Consider the following 27,005-nt stretch of genomic DNA (forward strand, 5'->3'; position numbering starts at 1 on the left):
ACAGACTGCTGGACATGGAGAGCATCTGGACCACGCAGTTGTGTCAGGGAGGGGGATAAAAGCTGCAGCAGCCACAGAGTCATACTGACTTGAGCGTGTTGCTAAACTGGAGTTAAATCATCTCGGTCTGGAAGTTGGTCGGTGTGCTTTCTAAGTCAGCAGCAAACAGATTACTGAGCTGTTAAAATCCATTTCTGGGCTTCAAAGTCGGCTAATTGCTGAGTAAACCCGGCGCTGAGTAAGAGGAGTATTTTCAGTTTGTCCGAGGCAGAAGAGGTAACGCTGCAGATGCTGATGCTAGTCGCATGGACACGAATGACTGTAAAGACATACTAGTTTTTCTCCTCTTTGAAGCATCAACATGTTCCATCTTTGTTGAAACACCCTTCTTTGTGCATCAATCTTTCACTTCCTGGACATATTGGGATGATGTGTGGACAGTTATTTTCTCTTGTTGCATAAATTAAACATGGAAGTGGATACACTGCGACCTAGTGGCGAGTCACTGCACTGGAAACACAATCGCCATGCATTATGGAAAATGTAGTTTATAGTAAACATGCGCTTTGAAGCGGCATTGACTAATTTTAAGGCTCTTGAATCTCTTGCGGGCCACATAAAATGATGTGGCGGGCCACATCTGGCCCGCGGGCCTTGTATCTGACACATGTGCCTTAGAACCTAGAACTGGTCCAGTAGCTTATTTATCCTTGCTAATAGCACAGGTGCCACACTGAGGTGTTGAACACCTCCTTAGACAAGGTGGGAGACCCAGAAGTCTTCGTGTGGCCAGAAAGGATAAACCTAGAGACTCAAAGACAGCAGAGCCTGTAGCAGAAATGGAACAGTCAGAGGCAGCAGGCCGTAATGCTGACATCATGATCAACAAAACACTGGAAACACTTTCACACACCTCAGAGGAGCTCTCCAAGGGTGAGAATGGTTTGAAACAAAACATGATGATTGTGACAGTATGAGGCATCATCATCAGAGCAGAGGAGCTGGAGGAGGTGGTTAGAGAGAGGATGGTCTGCTGCCCCCACCACCTCGACACACACAAGAGTAAAATGTTTCAGAGCTAACGTGATCCGGGTCAGAGTCACAGAATAAAAATCCTAAAGCACAAAACAGAGTTGATGATGAGATGAATGACAGAAGATCAAAGAGAGATATGGAGCTAGTTGGTGTACAAGCCCCAGTGCACGCCAGGCTTGTGTGTGTCTCTTTCTGCGAATGAAATAAAAGCTGCTCTTGTTTGGCAGTGAAAAAAGGCTAATAGGGCTGACCCACCGCTCACCCCACTGCAGCAGAACCAGAAAGAAAAACAGCAGAGAGGAACTGGTATTCTTCTTGTGCACGAACGAGAAGGGTGAACGAGGGAACGAGGCAGCACTGGGTGGCAGATTAGTGCAGGTTGTGTCCCTCTGAAGAATGGAGGAGGAGGAGGAGGAGACTCAACAGAGCAGCTGATGAGAACAACACGGTACAGTCCGAGTCTGTTTATTCTCTTCACCAGAGTGCTTCCATTAGTTCTCTAATTAAAAGTCTTCATTTACATTCAAAGATGTTCTTGTTGCACTAAAGTTCCTGCATGTATTCTTCTTTTATGTCCCAATTGGATGTTTGTATTGGACATATAACTGAACTAGGGATGCTCGATACTGGCGTAGGTAACAATTTGTAAGTGGTTACTTTTAACAAATTGTCTATAGAATATAAAGGTGTTCAATAAAATGTAATACTCTATAAAAATATGGATAATCAATATTATTGACCCGTTATTATTCGATTGATGATGAAACTAGGTAGTTTGGGTATGCCAGGGAAACACCACTTTATAATAATTTGACACTGAGACAAAAATATAGTTTATAAAATAAATTTTATTACTATACTACTATGATGATGCAAAATGAGTTAAATTGATATCAACTGAGACACTGAATGAGCAATGAGCTCAAATGTTATATTAAAAACCCAAATAAGTGTCTTATAAAATTGTGATTTCTGGGCTGGGAAGGAATTTATTGATGCTACCTTCTGGTGCAAGGTTATGGACAGCCTATGTCTTGAGGTGAAAAGCACACAGCTAACCCTTGTCACACTGATGAAGCAGGCTGTGGACAAATGAATGTCTAGTGACCTCTGACATTACATGGCCTTCTCCAACGCTACATGGCTAAATTAATTACTGCTGACTGTTGGGCACCGGGAGTTGAGTCAGCATCAGCACATGGCAAAACAAGACGAAAAGCAGTTCCTTTAACCACTGCACTACCAAGGCCAATAAAAAAAGCAGCCTTGCTTAAGACACTCTTGTATGTGCGTTTTGTTGAGCAGGTGTGGGCAGAGCTTTGCTGAAACAGAACGTTTCAGTTCAGCGATGCACAGCTATACCTTTGTTCTCACAAGAGGGACATTTGCTGCTGTGGTGGTGAGGATTAGCTACATTTGTTAAATGACCAATAAGACTTGATATTAGGGCAGCTTGATTATGGCAAAAAGGATAATCTCGATTACTGACTGAAATTGAGATCTTGATTATTTAAGATGATTTTTCAATTAATGTTGATTTTATTTATTTTTATTGGGTCGTAAAATTGCTCAGGGCACAATCAGGATAAAAATAAATAAGAAAAAGAAAGAAACAAGATCAACACAAAAATAACTCCCGATTCCTAGTATTAAAAAGACCGTTATACTTGCTCATAGTTAATGACCCAAGGGCTATAGACCTTGTTGTAAGTCATTTAAGTCTAACCAGTACAGACCCAAATACCAATATCTTGCAAATACTGACAGCAAGAATTATACAGTGGCATTTAAAACGTAAATAAAAAAACATATAATCATAAATGTTTAGTGACGTTCACAAAATGTTGCATAACATTTATCTAGTCCTGTCAAGGTGCTGTAGGAGAGTGCACCAGCAATGTGTCCTCAGTCTCAGACACATTAATTATTATTTATCAGGATGATGAACTTATTTATATCTATTTCTACCTTATTTTAAGCTATTTATTTACAGGTCCTGTCAGTTAATGTAATAATTGTCCCAACCACAGCGATCGGAGGTGTGCTGCAACCCCCCACCCCCCAACCCAGTTCCACTGCAATCAGGGACAAGCTGCATGTGTGTGTTTAGCGCGCCGCACATGCACATTTTACTGCTTTTAGCAGCTCAGAAACCTGCAGGTACAGTGTGTGTCACTCGCTCTGGTTAATCTAAGAGGGAGCCCGCTCTGAGAGCCGTTTTCTATTATTTATTTATTTCAGCGACCATCACATTACTACATCATTCCCTTTCCTAATGTCCTGAAGGACGGTCCAGAGCACAGGCGGTGTTTTGTTAACCGCAGGAAATGTCGACGACAGTTATCCAGAAAGTAGCTAAGGGTTACCAAAAATGTTTCTGGGGTGTTCGCTAGGCACTTTTAAGATCTAAAAAGTCAAGAAGGGGTCTAAAAAGCTGTTGGAAATAGCAACAAAGTCGCTAAATTGGCAACACTGTGGGAGGAGCGCTTGATTTGCAACTCAGGGCAGCGCAGGAGGGAGGAGCAAATGATCAGCTTTTTTATAGTTCTAAATTCAGATCATAATTGGGATTAAAATTCAATTAATTGAGCAGCCCTATGTGATATTCCATATAAATATGAATTATCAAGCTGATTTGTCTTTGAATAACTAATAAGAGCTTTCTTGATGAAAAAAAAAAAAAATCAAGAAAGCTCACCAAAATTGCAGATACTCTAACTGGGCCTTTGTGCAAAGGCACCACCATCCCATACATGGCAGGAGTCTCAGAAAAACTTTGAAGAATCTTCTCCAAACACAACATCCCGGTAAACTTTAAACCCAACAACACCCTCAGACAGAAATTGGTCCATCCAAAAGACAAAACACCCAAACAGAAGCTCAGTGGCATCGTTTATGCAGTCCAATGTACTCAGCTGTTTCTGAATCACATCTCGCCCTCAACGCACCCACTTTCTGCCATAAATGGTCAATCCAAAGTGCCTTGTGGTTCTCATGCATATATATAAGCCGGCTCATAGCAGCGCTCCACCATTAACGATGGCGACCGCGGATCAAGGAAGCGCCATTTCACGAGCAGAAATTGAGGTACTTGTGGGTGAGGTGGAGATATGAAAGGAAGTGTCACGGTCCGTGGTGAGCCTCCTGCATGTAATCTGTTTGTTCTGAGTATTGTTGCAGGTGGGTGTGTCTGAGAGCCACCAGCTGCAGCTGATCCCGTCATCAAGGCCCAGGGGATTTAAGGAGCAGTGTGACACTTCACCACGCTGGATGATTGCTCAGCTTTGGGTAGCTCTAGCCTCTGACCCGTTTTTGATCCTGTGTTTTTCCTAGTTCCTGTTGTTACCAAGATTTTTGAGAATTATATGCTGGATTTCCTGTCAACCAGAAAAGACCCTGACTTCTCTTTCCTGCTCTGCTCCAGGTTTCACTCCACACTCCACCATCTCAATACCAGCTCGGATTCCTGCACTTCATCTTACGCTGTCTCCTCCCCTGGCCACCCGCTCTCAGCCGCTCGCCTGCACCCACCAAGCCTCTGCTCCTACCTCCTCTCATATTCAACAGTTCCTCCTCCTTCTGGAGCCTTCCTGCTCACCCGGACCTGACCTAGCCCTTCCAGAGGCTCTCACCGCTATCTACATCAGTAAGCTCTCCTCCTCAGATTATCCTCCATCCTTCCCTCCATATACTCACTCTTTCTCCCTCCTCAGAATCCTCTCCTGGAGACTTGCTGCCAGCCTGCACGTCACCTGTTCCCGTTCCTCTCATTTAATAATAAAGAACGTTTTACTTACTTGCCGATTTCTTGTGATGATTCTGCATGTCGTGGGTCAAGAAACTCTCACCCGCCATGACAGGAAGTGCTTTTGCAAAAAAAATAAAATAAACAAGAAAAAATCCACGGAGTGGCTGTCATGTTCTGCGGGCGGAGGTGGCAGACCATGTGTGGTGGTGGGTTCCAGGAGGTAGAAGAGCAGGCAGACGGATGTAAAAAATAAAAAGATGTTTATTGTAGGACGGGAGCAACAGGACAAACGAACATGCACAAGCAACAATGAACCGACAAAGACAGCAACAAGGAGGGAGGTATAAATACACAAGGGAATCAGGAACACGTGGGCAGAGTAATCAGGGACAGGTGAGAACAATTAGGCTAATCAGGGCAGGAGAGACACAGTCAGGGAGGCTGGGGCGGATCATGACAGTAACAACCCCCCCCCCCCCCCTTAAGGGGCGGATACCAGACGCCCACAAGCCACAGAGCACAGGAGACACAGGGACGAACGAAGACCAGACTAGGGCACACAAGACCAGGGAACACGGAAGACGAGACCAGGGAACAAACACAGTCCAGGGCTGCGGAGCAGGGGCCTCTAAGAGTAGGCGGCACTCCGTCTTACGACCAACAGACGTGTCCACGAACTTAGACCAGGGAAACTCGGACTCGAACACTTGGCACTGGGACTCGTAGACTTGACTGGGACACGTAGACTTGACTTGACAGACACGTAGACTTGACTTGACACGTAGACTTGACTTGACACGTAGACTTGACTTGACTTGACACGAAGAACACTGAGACATACTGCATCAGCAGGCTTAGGCCCCAGCAGGAACTGCCGCGTGGAGAACCTGCAGGCACAGAACCTGCAGGCGTGGACCAGGAAATGGTTGAGCAGCGGGAGCGACGCGTGGAAGCCCAGCTCGGCGGCAGGTACTCAACATCCCAATCAGAGCAGGTGCACATCCCGATCTGCTGGGTCCATCGGCGGAGGCTCGGGTGAAGGGAAGCCAGAGAAGAGCGGGGAGACCAGCCCTACCACACCGGAGGATAATGGCGTGCGTAGGGGGTGTAGCTCCCTAGAGGCTCCAGGATCCACCGGAGAAGAGCGGGGAGACCAGCCCTACCACCCCGGAGAAAAATGGCGTGCGTAGGGGGTGTAATTCCCTTGAGGCTCCAGGATCCGCGGCTTCCAGGAGACGAATGGGACGGGGCGAAACAGCAGGAGGAGAATGACCCTGGCCACCCCGAAGACAAATAGGATGCGCCAGGATCTCCCAGAAGAACTTCGACCACCCCAAGAACAGGTAGGATGCGCCGAAAACACAAACTCCAGGCCAGAAATCTCCCACAGCTGAAAGGGACAAAAAAAGAAAAAAATAATCCTCCAGGAGCAGATGTTAGCTCACCACAGGTCCAGGTTTGGTCTGTTCATTCTGTCATGTTCTGCGGGTGGAGGTGGCAGACCATGTGTGGTGGTGGGTTGCAGGAGGCAGAAGAGCAGGCAGACGGATGTATAAAATAAAAAGATGTTTATTGTAGGACGGGAGCAACAGGACAAACGAACATGCACAAGCAACAATGAACCGACAAAGACAACAACAAGAAGGGAGGTATAAATACACAAGGGAATCAGGAACACATGGGCAAAGTAATCAGGGACAGGTGAGAACAATTAGGCTAATCAGGGCAGGAGAGACACAGTCAGGGAGGCTGGGGCGGATCATGACAGTGGCACAGCGCTGTGGAAGCCGTCAATGCTGTGAGTTATTCAGAGAGATCTGTGGCGGATATAAAAAAAATGGTCCAATCAGGATTTGATCCGTGTGCACACGAAGCAGTACAAGTGATAATGCTGCTGGAATTCATAATTGCGTCCTTCTCAGCAGCAGCGCTGCAGGTGCTCTCCATGTCCAAAATGTGCGTAAGCCAGGTCCTTAGTCAACTTAAATTTGCGCACATCTTTTTGCTATGTTTTCTTTTATAAATCCCAAAGTTTGCATGGAAAGTTGCTTACGCAGTTTTCGACCCCGCTTTTTCTGTATATTGGGGAAACTAAACAACAATTACAGAAGTGCAGATCACAGCACAGGAGAGCACCTCTTCAGATCAAGATTCTGCAGTCCATCTAAACCTGAAGGACAAGGGAAACACTTTTGAAAATGACAAAGTACACATTCTATACAGAGGAGATAGATGGTTTGAGAGAGGAGTAAAATAAGCTATCTATGTCAAACATGAAAACCCTTTAAATGGGCGAGGGAGTCTTAGATTTCACCTTTCCAGCACCTATAATGCAGCTTTGAATCTCATTCCTAAACAGTTTCAGTCTAGGTCACACCTTCCTGCATCAATCAATCAATCAATCAATCAATCAATCAATCAATCAATCAATCAAAGCTTTATTTATAAAGCGCCTTCCTCAACCCTGTCAGGAAGCCCAAAGCATCTAATCAACTTAACGACTCATCAGGGGATGGAGAGGCGGGGTACCCAGGGTAGTTTTGGCTCGTTAAATATCAACAGACAGCTACAGCTATAAGCTTGACTCTCAATCTTGACTCTCCAGTTGGAATTGACAAAGCTCCTCAAATGAGAAGCAAAACTTCTTCAAGAAACCAAAGAAGTCCAGTTGCCTTCATTTGAACCCTTTGGATAATATGTGTTTTTAAAAAAAAGTCATTTATGACAAGAAAGATAAGCATTATTCAGATTGTAAAAGTCTCATCTTCCGCATGAGACCTTGTGTTTCCAGCTAAGATAAGGGAGCTAGGAGAAGGACTTATTATGGCTCCCTGATTCGGTAACAAGGTTGTTAAGCAGTGCTTTTCTGGTTTGGAGACAAGACAGACATAATGTTGCACACCAGATCATCTTGTCGTATTAGCACCACAGTGTCAGATTGACCCGAATGAAGAAGTAGTTTGGGCTTACAAGTTAAGAGTTAACTTTTGTTAATTTTGATCAAATACTTGGCCTTTTGGTACGCTACACTGCTTTTAAACCTGCATTCAGTGGCATTGTGTTGTTTCTTGTTTCTTAGGTAGCACTTTTTTTTTTCCTTCCTTCCTTTTTAAGTTTTCCTTTTCCATCAGCCATCACGCTGCGACAGGGAGACAGGCGCTGCTATTCATTCACGCTCCTTTATGGAGCCTTTGCAGTATTTGCTATTTGAAATGCTTTCTCAAATGTCAGCTCAGCTTTGACCAGCGGGCATCTCTGAATCCAGTCATCATTAATGTCGCACGCCGGGCAATCTTGTAATATCTGCTCCAGTGTGGTGCCAAAGTTACAATCATGAGAGACCCTTCTGTACTCTGCTATCAGAATCAGAATCAGAATAGGTTTATTGCAATTGTCAGTCAACAAACAATTCACAAACTAGGAACTTGCTTCGGTACTAATGTGCTACATATAACATGAATAATAAGATTAAAAATAGAATAAAATAGAATAAAACTAGAATAAAACTTTCAGCTATAAAAAATGGCAGGTAATGGTAACATGGCCGATAACGTGACGTTGTGTTGAGTACAGAAGACCAGCATTGTTGTGTGTTTATAATCTATTCACAAGTCTAACGGCAGATGGAAAGAAGCTGTTCTTATGGCAGGAGGTTCTGGTCCGGATGGACCGTAACCTCCTGCCTGAGGGGAGCGGCTCAAAAAGACTGTGACCCGGGTGCGAAGGGTCACATGCCTACATGCCCTTATGGATCCAGTCAGCTAACAAACACTAGAGTCAAACTTATACTTCTGAACGATCTGACTCGGCTTATGATTCTAGTGCTCATTCATCATTTTTGTACACTTAATGTATGTTTTGCTGCTGGGCTTGTCTGGGCAACTTATGCTTTTGATTAGCATGTAGGTAGTTGGTCCAACGACACTAATAAGGATAGCTCTCTGTTTATCCCCATCATCAATTTCGTAACAAATCACTGATTGAGAATCTTGCAGTACTCTTCCCACGTCTGTTTCTTTGAATTAAATGTAGAAAGAGTCTCCATCTGCATAGCCATGGTCAGTACTGTACCTTGTTAGCACCTCTCATTAGCACCACTTCAAAATGCTCACTGGCCCGTCTTCAACACCCACGTATTCCATCCAACAAAAAAGAAGCTCTTCCAGTAGCCATCCAGTGTCCTTGTCGCCAATACGTCATATCTTTACTATTGCAAATAAAACCACTCAAAGCAGGTTGTGGAACTTTTCTGGTTTATAGCGAGAACATGCGGGGTTTTCATTTTGTCCAGCTCCTGGGCTGGCTATAGCATCGGTTCCTGCCTCCTGATGGAGGGAGTGGTAATTCTCCAAACAATAACATGCACAGCATCCCTATATCACAAGTATGGTATGGTATGGTATGGTATGGTATGGTAAAGTATGGTATGGGTGTAACCAGTCCATGTTGGGGGTTGGTGGGGTGTTTGATGACGAAGGTGGCTTTTCACTGCTTTGCAGAGAGGCTTGTGAAAAGCAGTTTGGACCCCTCTGTGCAGCCTTACTGGTCTTTACTGGTGGTGATCCTGAGAATTATTGAGATTATTGACCCTGACAGTCAAACCTTGCACATAAACATGTTTACAAAACTACAACGTTACGGTTTATTTGAAAAAACATTTTTTTGGGTTTTGGATCAGTGGAGAAGAAACAGTCCTCAGGTTTGTGTGAGGCAGGAGAAACCAGCTCAGAGCTCCAATAATGAACTCATGACGTGTTTGTGAGGTAGCACTGCTTAACAAGAGGCCCAGCATTCCCTGCATGCGCGCACACACACACACACACACACACACACACACACACACACACACACACACACACACACACACACACACACACACACACACACACACACACACACACACACACACACACACACACACACACACACACACACACACACACACACACACACACACACACACACACACACACACACACACACACACACACACACACACACACACACACACACACACACCCTGTAGGACCCCGCTGCTGTCAGTTAGCATCTCTGAGCTCTTCACCGCTCTTCTGGTCCGCACCAGTACACCTCTGAGACCCGGTGGGTCAGGCTGCAGCTTTATGGCTTAATCTGCTCCTGGATCTGCTTCTTTAACTCTGTGATCATGTTAGAACAGATTCACATATTAAGGTTGGAAATAAATCAATAAAAGTTTCATTTTCTGCTTCTAAAGAGTATTTAAACAAACATATTTATTTGGGGATGAAATTTCACTCCAGAACCTTTAACTCCAAAAGTATTTATTTTTATAAATGCTGAAAACACGAGGAATTGTAGATTATCCGGTTTTGTTCCATTAGATTTATAGATTTAGTTCTAATCTATTTAAACTTAAGGTTTTGGTTTTGCAGCTTTTGCTGCATCGTGACAAACAACTAAGGAATTTTATCACAAGCTTATTTTGATTTTTGTTCACAAATTGGAAATAAAGCTTTTTAGAGTAATTGCATGTTTGAAGAGGTGATTCCTGAAGGAACAAACATATTTTGCCAATCTGTTTCTTCTGTGGACGATTCCATTCCATGTTTCTGTTTAATTTGGAATCATCTGCAGAACATCTGCCTGTAAACGAGTTGTTGCTCCAGGTTTTTTCACATCACACGTGTCTCTGCTCCGTCAGTAACTGGAAGCTGCTCCTTTCTGTCTGGCTGCTGAAAGCGATGAGATGTTTGTCGTGACTTCATGGTGGCCGCACAAGAGGAGCAGTAGCTTGTTGCCACAACAACACTTAAGAGATTATTCTAGAATGTTTCACTTCCTGTTCAAGTGGACGGGTACAACAAAACACAACAGCTGCAGGAAGTAGTGTCTGAGGGGAGACATGAACCTGCTGTTATCTGCTCCTCATCCTCACCCTCATCTGAGGAGCCTTTCCTGAGAGGAACGTCAGCATTTAGGAGGAAAACCAAAAACGCTTTATAACACTTCATAATAATGTTTTGTTGTTAAACATTTATAAGTCATTAGCAAGGGTGACCTGAGGGTGTGTTCCAACTATAGGGGGATCACACTCCTCAGCCTCCCTGGAAAGGTCTACGCCAAGGTACTGGAGAGGAGGGTCCGATCGATAGTTGAATCTCAGATAGAGGAGGAGCAATGTGGTTTTCGTCCTGGCCGTGGAACTGTGGACCAGCTCTATACCCTTGCAAGGGTGATGGAGGGGGCATGGGAGTTTGCCCAACCAATCCACATGTGCTTTGTGGATTTGGAGAAGGCTTATGACCGTGTCCCCAGGGGCACCCTGTGGGGGACGCTCCAGGAGTATGGGGTGGGTGGCTTTCTGTTAAGGGCCATTCAGTCCCTTTACCAGAGGAGCGTGAGTTTGGTCCACATAGCCGGTAGTAAGTCGGACCTGTTCCCAGTGAGGGTTGGACTCCGCCAGGGCTGCCCTTTGTCACCGGTTCTGTTCATCACTTTTATGGACAGAATTTCTAGACGCAGCCGTGGTGTGGAGTGTGTCGAGTTTGGTGGCAGGAGAATCTCGTCTCTGCTTTTTGCGGATGATGTGGTCCTCCTAGCTTCATCCAGCTCTGACCTTCAGCTCTTGCTGGGTAGGTTCGCGGCCGAATGTGAAGCGGCTGGGATGAGGATCAGCACCTCCAAATCTAAGACCATGGTTCTCGACCGGAAAAGGGTGGCTTGCCACCTCCGGGTCGGGGGAGAGGTCCTACCTCAAGTGGAGGAGTTTAAGTATCTCGGGGTCTTGTTCACGAGTGAGGGTAGGAGGGATCGGGAGATCGACAGGCGGATTGGTTCGGCGTCTGCAGTGATGCGGACGCTGAGCCGATCTGTCGTGGGGAAGAGGGAGCTGAGCCAGAAAGCCAGGCTCTCGATTTACCGGTCGATCTACGTCCCAATCCTCACCTATGGTCATGAGCTTTGGGTAATGACCGAAAGAACGAGATCGCGGATACAAGCGGCCGAAATGAGTTTCCTCCGTAGGGTGGCCGGGCTCAGCCTTAGAGATAGGGTGAGGAGCTCGGACATTCGGGAGGGACTCGGAGTAGAACCGCTGCTCCTCCGGATCGAAAGGAGCCAGTTGAGGTGGTTTGGGCATCTGGTCAGGATGCCTCCTGGACGCCTCCCCGGGGAGGTGTTTCGGGCATGTCCTGCCGGCAGAAGGCCCCCGGGTCGACCCAGGACACGTTGGAGAAGTTACATCTCCAATCTGGTCCGGGAACGCCTTGGGGTCCTGCCGGAGGAGCTGGTGGACAAGGCCGGGGAGAGGACGGCCTGGAGCTCCCTAGTTGGGATGCTGCCCCCGCGACCCGGACCCGGATAAGCGGAGGAAGACGACGACGACGACGACGACGACGAAGTCATTAGCAAGTCATTAACAGATCATTTCCAAGGTCTCAGATAATTATGAACAAATCATGTTTTAAGGAATGTGATGACTTACAAATACATTTATATGTATTTAGTTATTAACAGATATTTAAAAAGTATTAGATAGTATAAATCATGTATTTATAAAGCCTTGAGTTGACATTTACAAATGCTCATTAAGACATTTGGTAATAATTATTGATTATGCATCACTTTCTAAGGTCAAAAGTGTCATTGGTCATATAAAAGATTAAGACGCACCAGTCATTTATAAATGATTAACTAAACATTTTTAAATGATCATGAACTCATGTAATTGATTTTGAAAATGTCATTTAAATATTGGTGAAATGTAAATAAAGTCTAGACATCTATAAACTCTTTTCAAGTTATTTACTTATTTTTTACTTTCTTTGAATACAAGAGGGACTCTACAACTCGTTTATAAACCATCAGTTTGTCAAAGAAAGTGAATGTATGAAGGTTTGGACCCTTTGTGGGAAATCCCTGATCTGAGCCCTTCAGCCATAGAAGATCTACCAGGAAACATCTGACAGATGAACAGGCCCGTTCCATCATGTGTCAGATTTCTATCTGATGATCAGACACCAGAACTGATCAGCATCTACAAGCTCTTCACTGTAAACCTCCTGATTCTCACCTGTCCCAGATCACGTCATTGTTAAATGTTCTGCAACACCTCGTTACTTAGAAATGTTTAACAATCATTTTTAGCCTTAAAAACATGAATAAAGGACATTTGTACATCTACAAGTAATCTATTACACTTTCTGCTTCCCCTAATGTAACGTGTGAACAACTCATTATGTGTAAATGTTTTAGGAATCATTTGTAGCTCCACAGAAAGAATTACCAAGAATCTTTTAATGTATAACTTTAGGGCTGCAATGATCAGATAAGGCTTTTTTCCTTTGCTTAGAGAATGTGTTCGAATTGTAACAGCAGTAGTTAATAATAAACTATATATTTCTATAACTGAACTTATATGAGGTTGCTAAATAAGCTGACAAGTAAACATTTTAGTCTCATTGAAATACAGTTGTTGGCTTTTAGCGGTAGCGGCTAAATAATTCTCAGACTCAGTTTCACAGCTGATAGTAAGTTTATCTTCGTTTACAGTCCACAAAACACACCGTGTCTTGGGTCGGCAGCTCATGCCTGAAGCTACAGTGGGGCAAGAGGGGGTATTGCCCCCTCAAATAAAGTTCATGCTCCCTCAAACAGATCTGGGTCAAATGCACATACTTTAATTTTACATAGAACTGATTATAGACATACATTTAGCCAGTTTTTGAATACATCTGCATTAGCTCTTCTATAAGAATGCTTATTAAAATTAACATATAAAACTTTTCTATTTATATTAGCATTAGCATTTATATTAGCATCTCCACCATCTCAGTTATGGCTCCAGCCCTCTGCAACGTTTTATAAGTCGTTACTTTTAATATACTGTCAATAAAAAATGAGGAAAATCAAGAAAATGCAATATTCCACAAATATATGGATTATCAATATTATCGAACATTTAATATTTAATTATGTAAATAAGTCCTTTGGGTATGCCAGGCAGGGCCGTGCAGAGAACTTTGAAGGGGCGGGTGCTCAAAGTTAAAAAGGGGGCACTTATATAGCAAAAGTTTTAAACAGATTCACGAACCAACTAGTTTGAAAATCCAGAAAATTAGAGACCCTTAGGTTTACACAACATTAAATAAACTAGGAAAAATGTTTCATTTAATTTCATTAATTGAAGGTAATGTTAGTTCATAAATAATTGTTTTAGTTTTTAAAGCTGACTTCTATCAAGGGATGTTATAACCACATTTTTGCCCCTGATCTGAGTCCAAGTTGCTTGATTTTTGATGATCTCCAATACTGGGTGCTGTTCTGATACCAGGTGGTCATGCAATGCATTAATAAAGAAGAGAAAAAGGGAGAACACCAAAGTTGTCCTTCTATCTCTATTTGTATTTGAAATTGACTTTGTGCTCACTAAAGACAGCTCATGTAAGGTAGTAAAATATGAGTAAAATAAAATAAGTAAAATAAAAGCAACCACAGGAAGTTATCCTGTGTGATCTACAGATATGTTAGCTCAGATAGTTTCCTGTCTGTAGGAAACTCTTCACTCTGAACTTTACACTAAACCTGAGAGCTCTGCTACCAACTTAACAACATTCTTTACACAATATCAGACTGAATACCACCTTCTCTCCTTATAAGGACACGCACGCACGCACCAAACCCCCACAACGGAGCTCTAAATTTGAGTCAAACCCGGAAGTACCAAAAATTGCAGTTCCACCCTCATCCGCTGGGGGCTGGTGTCAGAAGGGAGCAAATCCTCATTGACTCCCATCTTAAAAATACCAATTTCACAGCAGAAATAAACATGTTTACAGCCTGGTACCAGAACATGTTTTTTGTTTAAATGATCTAGTTTACACTCATGAAAACTCTGAGGGGGGTGAAATTTTTCTCACTCTTCTGTTTGTGTATTAAAAGCCTAAAATTCTGTATAATTAATGAGCATCAGACCCACGTGACCGCAGAGCTAGCTCCATGGAAAGGCCTCAGTCTGAGCCTCGGTCTGGCTTGGAAACTGTTTCGGGATTCTGAGTCTCTGTGTTTGTGTATTCTTGTTTGGATGTTTGTTGTGCAATTGTTGGACAAAATGACTTGCTGTGGTATTAATTGCACTAATAGAGCATCCAAGGAGTCTCCACTTCATTTTTTTCGGTAAGTTAAAATCTATATTTGTATTTTATGTCACTGCCGCCTTGAAACTAGCTGCGTTTATCGAAGTAGCTAGCTAACTATCACTTAAACATGTAGCATGTACTGTTTAACCATGAAATTTAGATGTAAAATACGGTAAAATAATTAATAGGGCATATGTCGATGGGTAAAAGGGTAAAACCCAGTGCATTTAACATAAAAATGGGTTGAAATATGACGGAGCTCTTAGAGGGGCACTTCTGTGTTCCATTCTTCCACCCGGTTCTCCCCGGCGGTCAGCCCGGTGCATGTCTGACCGATGCGGCGCCTACTAGCTGCTGCGCGGGCTGACCGCTCGTGGAGCTCTCGGACTCGTAGAGAGACCTGACCGCAGAAATACTGCAGCTCAATTCCCTACCTAAATGCAAAGTTTGAGAGACGTGGTTCAATTAGGTCTGTACTGCCTTCGGGCTAATTTGTCAAGTTCACAAAATGTGGAACGGGAAGTAAGGTTAGAATCAGCGGCGAATCGGAACATATCTCGAAGCCCTGGCTGACGAAATGGTCCACATGACTATTACTGTCAGGCTCGGAGAAAATTCGGGTTGTTTTTGTGTCAGTCGGTAATTCTGCAACAGTGACTCTAACTAACGCAGCACTAGTTGACAGACATCATTACAGCGTGAATTCCAGCTTTACACCACAGCGTGACCCGGTTCTGTGAGGAATTCGGTTCAGGAGGTCGCATTTCAGGCTCTCTTTACATCATATGTGACTGACTTTTACGTTTTAATAACGATCACACACTAGGAATGTTATAAAGCGCCTATATAGGACAGTTTCTTTTGTATATTATCTGACTTTATAAACTCCAACAACAATGTGCTTCTATTTTTTTTTTCAGGCTGAATCTACCCAAGACGTTGGCTGTCAGACTGATTTAGTAGTCTGTAAGAATGCACTTGTCCAGCCTAACGTGAAGCCTTACCCGTAGCAAAGGTGAATTATTTTTAATAATCTTCCATGTAAACATTTTATTATTACCTTCTAGTTTTAATTTGTTTACAGATTATTGTTACACGTGATTTTATGCTCTTTTAAACATTTATAAGTGTGCTGTTTCTTAGTTTTTTATATAGCCACCCAGTTTAGAGCTCCCAGCTGCTGTGTGTCTGGTGACACAGGGACCATGATGGAAATTCATCTTCCAGAAAGTCTGGCTCATCATTTAGCCAGATTTCTAAGGTATAGGCCAACAATGTTTAGGTTAGTTTTGATAAGGTCTGTGCATCTCTCATTTCATGACGTAACTTTTCATATTTTAGTTCCTGGGTGCCTTCAATGTGCAGGGACTGTCCAAGCAGACATTCTGTCGACATCAGGCAAAGCTGTTAATTCCAACAGTGAGCTGGCAGTGGCAGCTAGAGCAAGCTGATTTCATCCAAGAGGCTACTGAATCTGGACCTGTGACTCTTGGTGGTGACATGCGAGCTGATTCACCTGGTGAATACGTTTAAATTTATTTATTTTATTCCTTTGCTATCAAATGTAAATTAAGTAATAACTTGCATTTCTGAAGAACACTCAGCCAAATATGGCAGCTACACCATGATGGATCTCAAAAGAAGAACAGAAAAGAAAGACTTGCAGCACAACCAGTGTGTTTGTTTCTGACCACAACCAAAGTCTGGAAGAAGCCTCTGGGATGAGAGGCTAAATGTCTCCAACACATCCAGAAACGTCCAGCTGTTTTCAGCTAAAGCTCTCAGGATGATCATGTCCAGGATGACTGAGAGCTATACCCAGCTAACAAAAATTTGTTGTAAGAACGTTATGGGAATGTTTATTTTGAATGTTGTAAAAACGTAGAAATGTCCAGTTTTTTTAATGTTACTGGAACGGTGTGTTAACGTTACAAAAACATTGCTGGAATGTTTGCTTAAAGTTGTTTGAATGTTATTTTACGGTTAGCATGACGTTAACAGAAAGTTATGGGAATGTTTACTTTGAAAGTTTTAAAAACGTAGAAATGTCCAGTTTTTTTAACGTTACTGGAATGGTGTGTTAACGTTACAAAAACATTGCTGGAATGTTTGCTTAAAGTTGTTTGAATGTTATTTTACGGTTAGCATGACGTTAACAGAACGTTATGGGAATGTTTATTTTGAATGTTGTAAAAACGTAGAAATGTCCAGTTTTTTTAATGTTACTGGAACGGTGTGTTAACGTTACAAAAACATTGCTGGAATGTTTGCTTAAAGTTGTTTGAATGTCATTTTACGGTTAGCATGACGTTAACAGAACGTTATGGGAATGTTTACTTTGAATGTTGTAAAAACGTAGAAATGTCCAGTTTTTTTAATGTTACTGGAACGGTGTGTTAACGTTACAAAAACATTGCTGGAATGTTTGCTTAAAGTTGTTTGAATGTTATTTTACGGTTAGCATGACATTAACAGAACGTTATGGGAATGTTTACTTTGAATGTTGTAAAAACGTAGAAATGTCCAGTTTTTTTAATGTTACTGGAACGGTGTGTTAACGTTACAAAAACATTGCTGGAATGTTTGCTTAAAGTTGTTTGAATGTTATTTTACGGTTAGCATGACATTAACGGAACGTTTACTTTGAATGTTTTAAAAACGTAGAAATGTCCAGTTTTTTTAACGTTACTGGAATGGTGTGTTAACGTTACAAAAACATTGCTGGAATGTTTGCTTAAAGTTGTTTGAATGTTATTTTACGGTTAGCATGACGTTAACAGAACGTTATGGGAATGTTTACTTTGAATGTTGTAAAAACGTAAAAATGTCCAGTTTTTTTAATGTTACTGGAATGGTGTGTTAACGTTACAAAAACATTGCTGGAATGTTTGCTTAAAGTTGTTTGGATGTTATTTTACGGTTAGCATGATGTTAACAGAACGTTATGGGAATGTTTACTTTGAATGTTGTAAAAACGTAGAAATGTCCAGTTTTTTTAACGTTACTGGAATGGTGTGTTAACGATACAAAAACATTGCTGGAATGTTTGCTTAAAGGTGTTTGAACGTTATTTTACGGTTAGCGTGATGTTAACAGAACATTAGCATAACATTACTGGAACGGTTACTGAAACGTTATTTGATTATTAGCATAACATTCCCGGAATATTTTCATAACATGGCTGCAATACTGCTACAATGTTACCGGAACATTTTGTTAATGTTTGGAAAAACATTGTTGCAACATTAGCAAAACATTGCTAAAACGTTAGCCTGACATTACCAGAACGTTATCTAAAGGCTAGAAAAATGTTTCTGCAACGTTATGTTAAGGTTAGCAAAACATTGCTGGAATATCAGCATAATGTTTCTGGAACGTTATCTTAAGGTTAGCATAACATTGCTGAAACATTGGCATAATGTTTCTGGAATGTTAGGGTTAGGGTTAGCAAAACATTGCTGGAACATCAGCATAATGTATCTGGAACGTTATCTTAAGGTTAGCAAAACATTGCTGGAACATCAGCATAATGTTTCTGGAACATTATCTTAAGGTTAGCAAAACATTGCTGGAACATCGGCATAATGTATCTGGAACGTTATCTTAAGGTTAGCAAAACATTGCTGGAACATCGGCATAATGTATCTGGAACGTTATCTTAAGGTTAGCAAAACATTGCTGGAACATCGGCATAATGTATCTGGAACATTATCTTAAGGTTAGCAAAACAACGCTGGAACATCAGTATTGTCACGATCTGGGGATGTTTAGGACCCAAATATGCTGAAACCCAGGATGACACGAGGCTGGGGAAGATGTAAAGTGAAATCCTTTATTTTAGGAGTAACCAAAAAACAAAAGTAATCCAAAAGGCTGGGAGCCAACAGTCCAAAAATCCAGATAGAGATCTGGAGATCCAAAAATACAAGAGGCACGAGAAGACTAGATCCAAGCACTAGAGGCACGAGAAGAACTTGACAGAATTACAACAAACAACAATGGACCGACAAGACACAGAGACAAGACAGGGCTTAAATACACTGGGGCATAATGGGAGGCAGATGAGCTGCAGGTGTGTGGAGTGTGGGGGGAGGACCAGGTGAAAGCAATGACTAATCAGGGAAGAAACTAACATGACCTAAGAGTGAACCTAAAAACACAAAAGCAACCATATAACTAAAATTCTAAAGGGAAGGAGAACTACAAAAACCGGTGGGACAAAACATATTAAAGAGACTAATAAAAATGAAAAGCTGAAACCATAAACACTGCAGAGGGATGACTGGCTGCAGAGGGGTGACTGGAGAAGACTAAAGGAACACAGGAGACACATAAATGAGATGCAGACAAAGGACATATGAGGGCGATATGAAACACAAAAGGAGAACCTGGAGTGGGAATTGGAGGGGATGGGGAACAAAGGGACACAGAACATGACAAGTATAATGTATCTGGAACGTTATCTTAAGGTTAGCAAAACAACGCTTGAACATCAGCATAATGATTCTGGAACGTTATCTTAAGGTTAGCAAAACAATAATGGAACAGAAGATTAACGTTTCTGAAACGTTATCTTAAGGTTAATATTACTTTGCAGTAACATTAGTATAACATTGCAAAAACTTTAGTTTCTGAAACCCTTACGAAAAAGAAGTATACTTTAAGTATCTAATTTCAAGTATGCTTAAGTGTACATAAGTTTATTTGCATACTTGTTCTTAAAGTTTACTTAGAATTATACTCCTTGGGTCTAAATTGGGCCACTAAAAGTATACTTGAAGTATACTACAAGTATACTTCAAAGTAATAATTTAAGTTTATTTGTAGTGTACTTCTGATATAATTGAGTACACTTTTCTCTTTGAAAGTATACTTAAAGTAACATCACAAGTGTACTTGGAGTGTACTTCTGATATAATTAAGTATACTTTTGTCCTTGAAAGTATACTTAAAGTAACAATATAAGTTTACTTTTCATACAGTTGAGTATACTTTTCTTCTTGAATGTATACTTAAAATATACTTTAAGTAATAATATAAGTTCACTTATAGAGTACTTCAGATATAATTGAGTATACTTTTCTCCTTGAAAGTATACTTAAAAGTAACAGTATAAGTTTACTTCTAATAAAATTGAGTACTTTTGCCCTTGAAAGTATACTTAAAAATAAACTTTAACATTATACGTTTACTTGCAGTGTACTTTTGAAATAATTGAGTATACTTTTCTCTTTGAATGTATACTTAAAATTATACTTAAAGTAATAATATATGTTTACTTGTAGTGTACTTCTTATATAATTGAGTATACTTACAGTTTTGAAAGTACACTTTACAGTAAACTTGACGTAATATTCTTTTAGTAAATTTTAGTATATCTATTTTCTCTATAAACACATACTGCAAGTAACATTTAACATCTGCTATTTGCTTACTACCAATACATTTAATTTCCACTATTTACTGATACTTCGTCTTTATGCAGAGAAAAAAGTTAATAAAGTAGCTAAGTAATTTTGTTTAAATGTATTAAACAGAGAGAATTAGAACAGAACAAAAACAGACCTGTTTACCAGGATTAATCAAAGATGAGAACGCAAACTGTTCTGAACATGTTTAACACGTTAATTCTGTCCATTTTGAAAGACTTTTTAAAAAATGCCTTTAAAAAAATCAGTCCATTTTATGGATCCACTTGCTTGGTTGTTGATGCCTTTTTGAAGTTTTCATTGTTGCATTTCTTTCGTATTATTTTTCTTACATCTTGAACGCGCAGAGAGGGAAACTTCAACTGAGCATGCCCTGTGAACACACAAAGCAAATAAATGAACACTTGAACTGTTAGGTGAACTCTAACACAACAAAATCTTTACAGTTCATAACACTGTAAACCCGAATAAGTAGGAAGAACTCAAAAAATGTAAGGCAATCAGTTGCCTCATATTTTCTGAGTTTATAAACTCAGATATTTGAGTACATCAGAACATAAATAAACTTAAATATTTGGAGTTTATATTAAATAAATTTTCAAATTACGATCAAATTAAAGTTACCGATTAAGCCAACTCAAACAGAAAATAAAACAAAATTTGAAAGAAACAATTACAAACGAACACTTTTGAAAACTGGACAACAGCAGTGTGTAGTCTTTCTTTGAGTAGGTGGTTTAAAGCAGTGGTTCCCAAACTTATTTAGCCGCGCACCCCCTTCTATGTCCCGACCATGTCGACGCACCCCCCCCCCCCCCCCCCCACATCGGGGCATGGCTCTATATATCCATACATATATATATGTATGTATATATATATATATCAGATGTCAAGCTAAACAGACAGGGTTAAAAAAATTCCCCATCACTTTCATTTTTTAAATAGTAATTAATAAACATTCGATACCATTACAATTTCCTTTGATTTAATTTTAAATAAATATTTAGAGTGCCCAGGTAGCACATAAAGAATGCAATTTAACGGTTTTCTTAAAGTAGGAACGTTTAACCTGTGCGGCCAGAGCGCTCTCCTTCCTTCTGCTCTGCGTAAACCTGAACTGATCACCTACTTGTGCGTATTAATCACATGTCTATAGGGGACAAGATATAGCCATGATGTTCACTTTTGCCTCAGACCGACTTATGGCTGTTTTATGGTGTGGCTGAATCTGCGATCCGCTGTCATGCGGACTGGAATAACAAATGCTGCAGTAACAGGCGTTGTGGTCAGGTTCGGAGTCACTGGCTGGAGCGGACCCGACTCATCCCAGAAGCTAAGATCTTAATTTGACCTTGAATGAAAAATAACCTCTTAAAAGTTTTTATCACGGTGGAGGCAGCGTTCATTTCTGCCTTTCAGTCTGACGGCGCGCCGGAGTTAAAGCAGCGTGCGTGCTTATTGCATCTGTGTGCGTGTGTGCGCGCGGCACAGCCGCTCAAGTCACCGCGTCTCGCGCTATTTAAACCAATGTTGTAAAATGACTTCTGCCCAGCCCAGATGTGCTCACTTGTGCACCCGTGAGCCGTGGTTCAGCCGGAACGCGTCTGACCTCTGACAGACGCACTCTGAACTTCAGATCTTCAGCGCGCAGTTAATAGCCTGAATGGGAATCATTTCTTGTTATTTTGTTACATCCACAATGTTCTGTGTGTGAGGTTTACAATGTCAGAACACCTGCATGAGACAGGTGTTAATTACAATCTGCCAGAATGACTCGCCACCTTCAGATTCCTCCAACACCGTTAAAAATGATCAAATACGGAACATATCGGCGTGCGCAGGCCAGAGTGCTGAAGCTCGGCGCATTGTTATTATGAAGCTAGGGCACATGTGGAGGACACACACGCGTGCAAAAATATACTTGTTTTCAATTACATTTATTGTGCCCACTTACTTTTTCTTTGGCCCACCCACAAATGAGTTTCTACGCTAATGGTGACATATGACAGACTTCTCTGAGCTCCGCAGCCATTACACTTTTCACCTCGCGCACCCCCTAGCGGCAGCTCGCGCTGCAGGTTTAAGGGAGCCAAATTTAAGACTTTTTAAGACCTTTTTTAAGGCCACTTAGACCAAATTTAAGCTATTTTTATAATTAAATTTAAGCTTTATTTTCCAGCTATTGCCTGGAACCGGTGCTAACCGCGTTGCGAACATGGCATTAGCCACCCAGTTACCATCGAACTTGCACTTCCCCATGGCGCAAGCTCCCACTAGTTTAACCAGCTAATGTGCTCATCTAAAAATAGCCCCCTTTCACAAGCAACTGAATGTGTACGGTTCCACTTACGCCAATATCACACACAAAAAATGCTGAAGACTAACTAGGAATTCATGAAAATTTCATAGAAATAAAATAATCTTGTTTATTGGGTCTAAACAGGTTTAAGACCTTTGGAAACTGTATTTAAGGATTATTTGTCATTTTTAAGGATTTTTAAGGCCTTAAATTTGGAAAAGCTAATTTAAGACATTTTAAGACTTTTTAAGGACCCGCGGTTACCCTGGCGCACCACACTTTGGGAATCCCTGGTTTAAAGCAACATCAGGATGCACATCAATTCAACATTAACAAAATATGAATTACACTAACCACTATCAAGTAAGTCAGTGAGTACTTTATGCCATTTGGCATAAAACCAGTTGAGTATTGAATCGGATTAGCCTATTAGCATTAGATGCTAATGGGCTAATCCGATTCAATTATTCATGCTAAACTAAAGACACAAATGGAATTGCCAGACTCAGAACGGCTGGACGAACAGAGAAAAGGTAAAACTCAACTGTTCCTCCCACTGTCTTTATGGGTGACCCCGCGAGGAAAGTTGACCATTGAGCAGGGTTGATGGTTTATCCCTTGAGGTCCACGTGACAGGGGTGAGGTGGTGCTCACTCCTCACCTCTGCCATATGGACCCAAGGGATGAACCATCAACCCTGCTCAATGGTCAACTTTCCTCGTGGGGTCCTACCCATTAGGACAGTGGGAGGGTTAACTCAATGAGAAGTGGAAAATGAACATATTTGCCCAAATGGTGGTGTGTTACTTTAACATCAACAATTAAAGAGCAGACAAATAGTAAATTACATTGTGGATGTGGACAATGCTCTAACAGAGTGAGCCATCTGAATCCACCACTCTTTCAGATTTTGAGTTACACATGTAACATCAGGTCATTTTTGACTCTGCAGCGTGGGTGACAGTCTAGACTCATCAAGACCAAGTAAGATTTTCTGCGTGAACTCAAATGTGTTGGTCAGTCCCTTCGGATAATCTAAATGTAAGGCATAGATGAGGCCGAACATTACCAGGACATGGTCGGGACATAGAAGGGGGTGCGCGGCTAAATAAGTTTGGGAACCACTGCTCTAGGATAACAGATTCTCACTGGGTCGTACGTAACTGGACTCTCGGCATCATCGGTGATGGTTGTCAGGAGGACAACTGCTGCATCCGAGGTCCGGCTCATTGGTATCATCCTTACAAAAATGAAAGGGAGATGATACACTAATCACATCTGAACTGAAACTCTGACTGTGGCCATTTTTATTTCAGTAGATTGTCATGTAAATAACAATAAATGCAGTCTGATAGACTCCTGTTTAGGGCTGGGCAACATGTCAAAGATTTATCGTTATCCAAGTTCTTGTCTCTCATCCAGATAATTTTTCCCATGTCAATAAATTTGATAATAAAAAAATGAAAAGATGTGTAAGTTGGCCACATTTATGTCCCTTTAAGAAGCTGTAGCACCTTGAGTCATGTAAAATTTTAGTCAATGTAATACATGAGACAGCCCCATCTAGTGGACAAATATTGTTGCTACGCATTCCTGTAGTTATCGTCTACTTATCGTTATCGAGGTGAGATCTTCAATATAAGCTGATATTGATTTTAGGCCATATCGCCCAGCCCTACTCCTGTTCATTCTGTTGCTTTGTGCTCTCATTTATGAATAAAGTGAGATGGCTTCCGTGTGTGCCAGCGTTACGCTAATGAAAGCTGCTTGAATTCTTTGCAGTGATTGTTGATTTTTCTCAGTGCCTTCAAGCCTGCCACACACGAGTGCCATCTGCTGAGCAAACAGCCTCGAATGACCGCTTGCTCAGCAGATACCTCGCCATGTGCGCCTGATTTTCACTGAGTTTTCTGCCTCACGAGACGCTGAGGTGAATATCTGACCAGTTAAGATATTTTCCGCCTCACAGGGGTAAAAACTTGCCGTGTGCGCATTACCGAGCTGCTGGTTGAGCTGAAATATTCTAGTGGCCAACCAAAGCACGTTCTCCGCTCACATGACCCCAAGATGGCAGCCCCCTGTCTGCATGTCAGAAAAGAAACAAAACAGACAAGAGCTGGAAACAGAGGAAATGCCTATCCTTTTTTTGTTGACGAAACGTCGCTGCCACCGGCATTTCAAGGTTAGGAAAATATGGGTACAGTAGCTGGAAAGATGGACCAGGCAAGGAGTTTATGCCAATTTACTCCAAGACACACCTGGAAGACCCAGAATCCTTCCGAAAGGGTAATGGAAACAGTGGGCCCATCGATCCACAAGGTACCATTTTGTTTATTTTTCAGACACGCAGACAGGGTAAGGGGCTGCATCTGAATACATCTTGGGGTCATGTGAGTGGAAAACGTGCTTTGGTTGGCCACTAGAATATTTCAGCTCAACCAGCAGCTCAGTAGTGCGCACACAGCGAGTTTTTACCCCTGTGAGGCGGAAAATATCTAACTGGTCAGATATTCACCTCAGCGTCTCGTGAGGCAGAAAACTCAGTCAAAATCAGGCGCACACAGCGAGCAATCTGCTGAGCAAACAGTCATTCGAGGCCGTTTGCTCAGCTGATTGCTCTCGTGTGTGGCAGGCTTAAACATCTTGCCAAAGGTTTGTAGTTGAAACAATGGCACATTTTCCAAAATGTTCATGTGCGTTGTCCTTGTGTTGTCCTTATGCATAAATAAATAGAATGAATTGTTCAAATTTACAATACTGGGACTTACCACACATGTCCTCAAAAATCCAGATTCCTCACGTAGATAGACAGGAAGGGCATGGAGAACAGTGGTACGCCTTGTGTGGACATCATGTAATTCCTAAGAAGATTAAGAGTGTAAATACTGTCAAGTTTACTAATCAAACTTAATGCCAAACTGCTCTGACCAATTTTCCAAGACAGTATTATCTGCATCTAAATCCAATGATAAACTGCTGAATTCAAAAGTTAATTTGAAGTGTTTAACATTACATAATACGGAGGGGTATTAGGGCCACTGAAGAAGAAAAAATTCTGAAAATAAATAAAATTAATAAAGTCAGAATTCTGACATTTATCTCAGTATTCAATTGTTTCCTTCAGTGGCCCTAATACTGCCTTATTGCCTAAGAGTATTAGAGTCACTGAAGAAGAAAAAAAGAATTGAGAAAAAGATTCAGATATTTTCAAAATTCTGGGATTTAAGTCAGAATTCTGACTTTTTTCATAAACCTAAAACAAAACAAACAAAAAACTATTTAGGAATTTTTTATTAAAAAAACCCAAATCAAAACAAACAAAAAAATAAAAGCCTGAATTTTAAGATTTAAGTCAGAATTCTGATCCCCCCTCATAATCTTCCCCAATTTCCTTTTTTTTTTTTGTTTGTTTTAGGTACCAGTCAGAACTCTGAGATTAAACTCAGATTTATGACTTATTTTCTCAGAATTCTGTTTTTTTTCTTCAGTGGCTCCAATACTCATAGCATAAAGACATTGCCTGTAAATTGTATATTCACCTGTGCATCATGGGCTTTGACAATGTCAGCCAAAGCATTTGCAGTCTTTCCAGTTTTGGAAGCTTTCTGTATGAATAAGGCCATCAAATGAGGAGTGTGGTGATCTAGCTGCGCATAAAAGGTGTTAGGACGGTTCTGGTTTGTGATTCGTTGAAACTCTGCATACACCTGCATTAATGAAAGAACAGTACAATAAAAACAATTATTAATTTATGATGAATGAAATACAGCAACGCTACACGCAATGTGAAATAGCATGGTCAAAGATAAAACCAGATGAAAGAGCTGATCCACATTACCTCAGCTGGCATATGAAGAGCAGGCCAGAGGTCCATCAGCTCTTTCACAGGAGGGCAGGACATGACTCGTCTGTCGTCTCAAGGAAAATGTTGTCTGCATCATCCGGCTAATAACACATATGTTTCTCTCAGTCTTCTTTACTTCCTCAACAACAGCCTGCCTCATACAGCCCAGACTAGAGGGGTCTTCTCCTTGAGGAAAGTTAGGCAGGAAGTTCTGCACGCTTGGATGTTTGAATGGGAAGGTTCATTCTCTGGGTTTCTTTGGCTTCTTTTCCCAGCATTTACGGAGACCTCCTGACATCCAGCTCTTCTCTTCTTAGTCCTGTAATTTTCCTTTTTGAACTTGATGCTGTTTTTCCATCCATTCCAACCACTGTCAGATCCTGCTTCTTTTAAACATGGTGTTTGCTCACAAGACCATTGCTATTTCTTTGTCACTAGGGTAAGCCTTGAACCTACTGTATATATGGTAGATGCCAGATTCTCTAAAATACCATGTTTTTGGTCTCTTGACAACTGAAGTCTTTCATTCTTT

The 27,005-nt window shown here is 41.5% G+C and overlaps 1 long non-coding RNA gene across 1 annotated transcript; it reads left to right on the plus strand.

Annotated features, from left to right (window-relative positions):
* The first annotated feature begins 1,298 nt into the window (after positions 1–1,298).
* LOC107373729 (uncharacterized) lies at positions 1,299–4,868 on the plus strand. Its single transcript, XR_001571338.3, has 4 exons — positions 1,299–1,483; positions 4,216–4,323; positions 4,460–4,681; positions 4,749–4,868. It is a non-coding gene; the product is annotated as an uncharacterized lncRNA (long non-coding RNA).
* Positions 4,869–27,005: the final 22,137 nt, after the last annotated feature.

This window comes from Nothobranchius furzeri, chromosome 12 (assembly GCF_043380555.1).
Source record: "Nothobranchius furzeri strain GRZ-AD chromosome 12, NfurGRZ-RIMD1, whole genome shotgun sequence".
Lineage (NCBI taxonomy): Eukaryota > Metazoa > Chordata > Actinopteri > Cyprinodontiformes > Nothobranchiidae > Nothobranchius > Nothobranchius furzeri.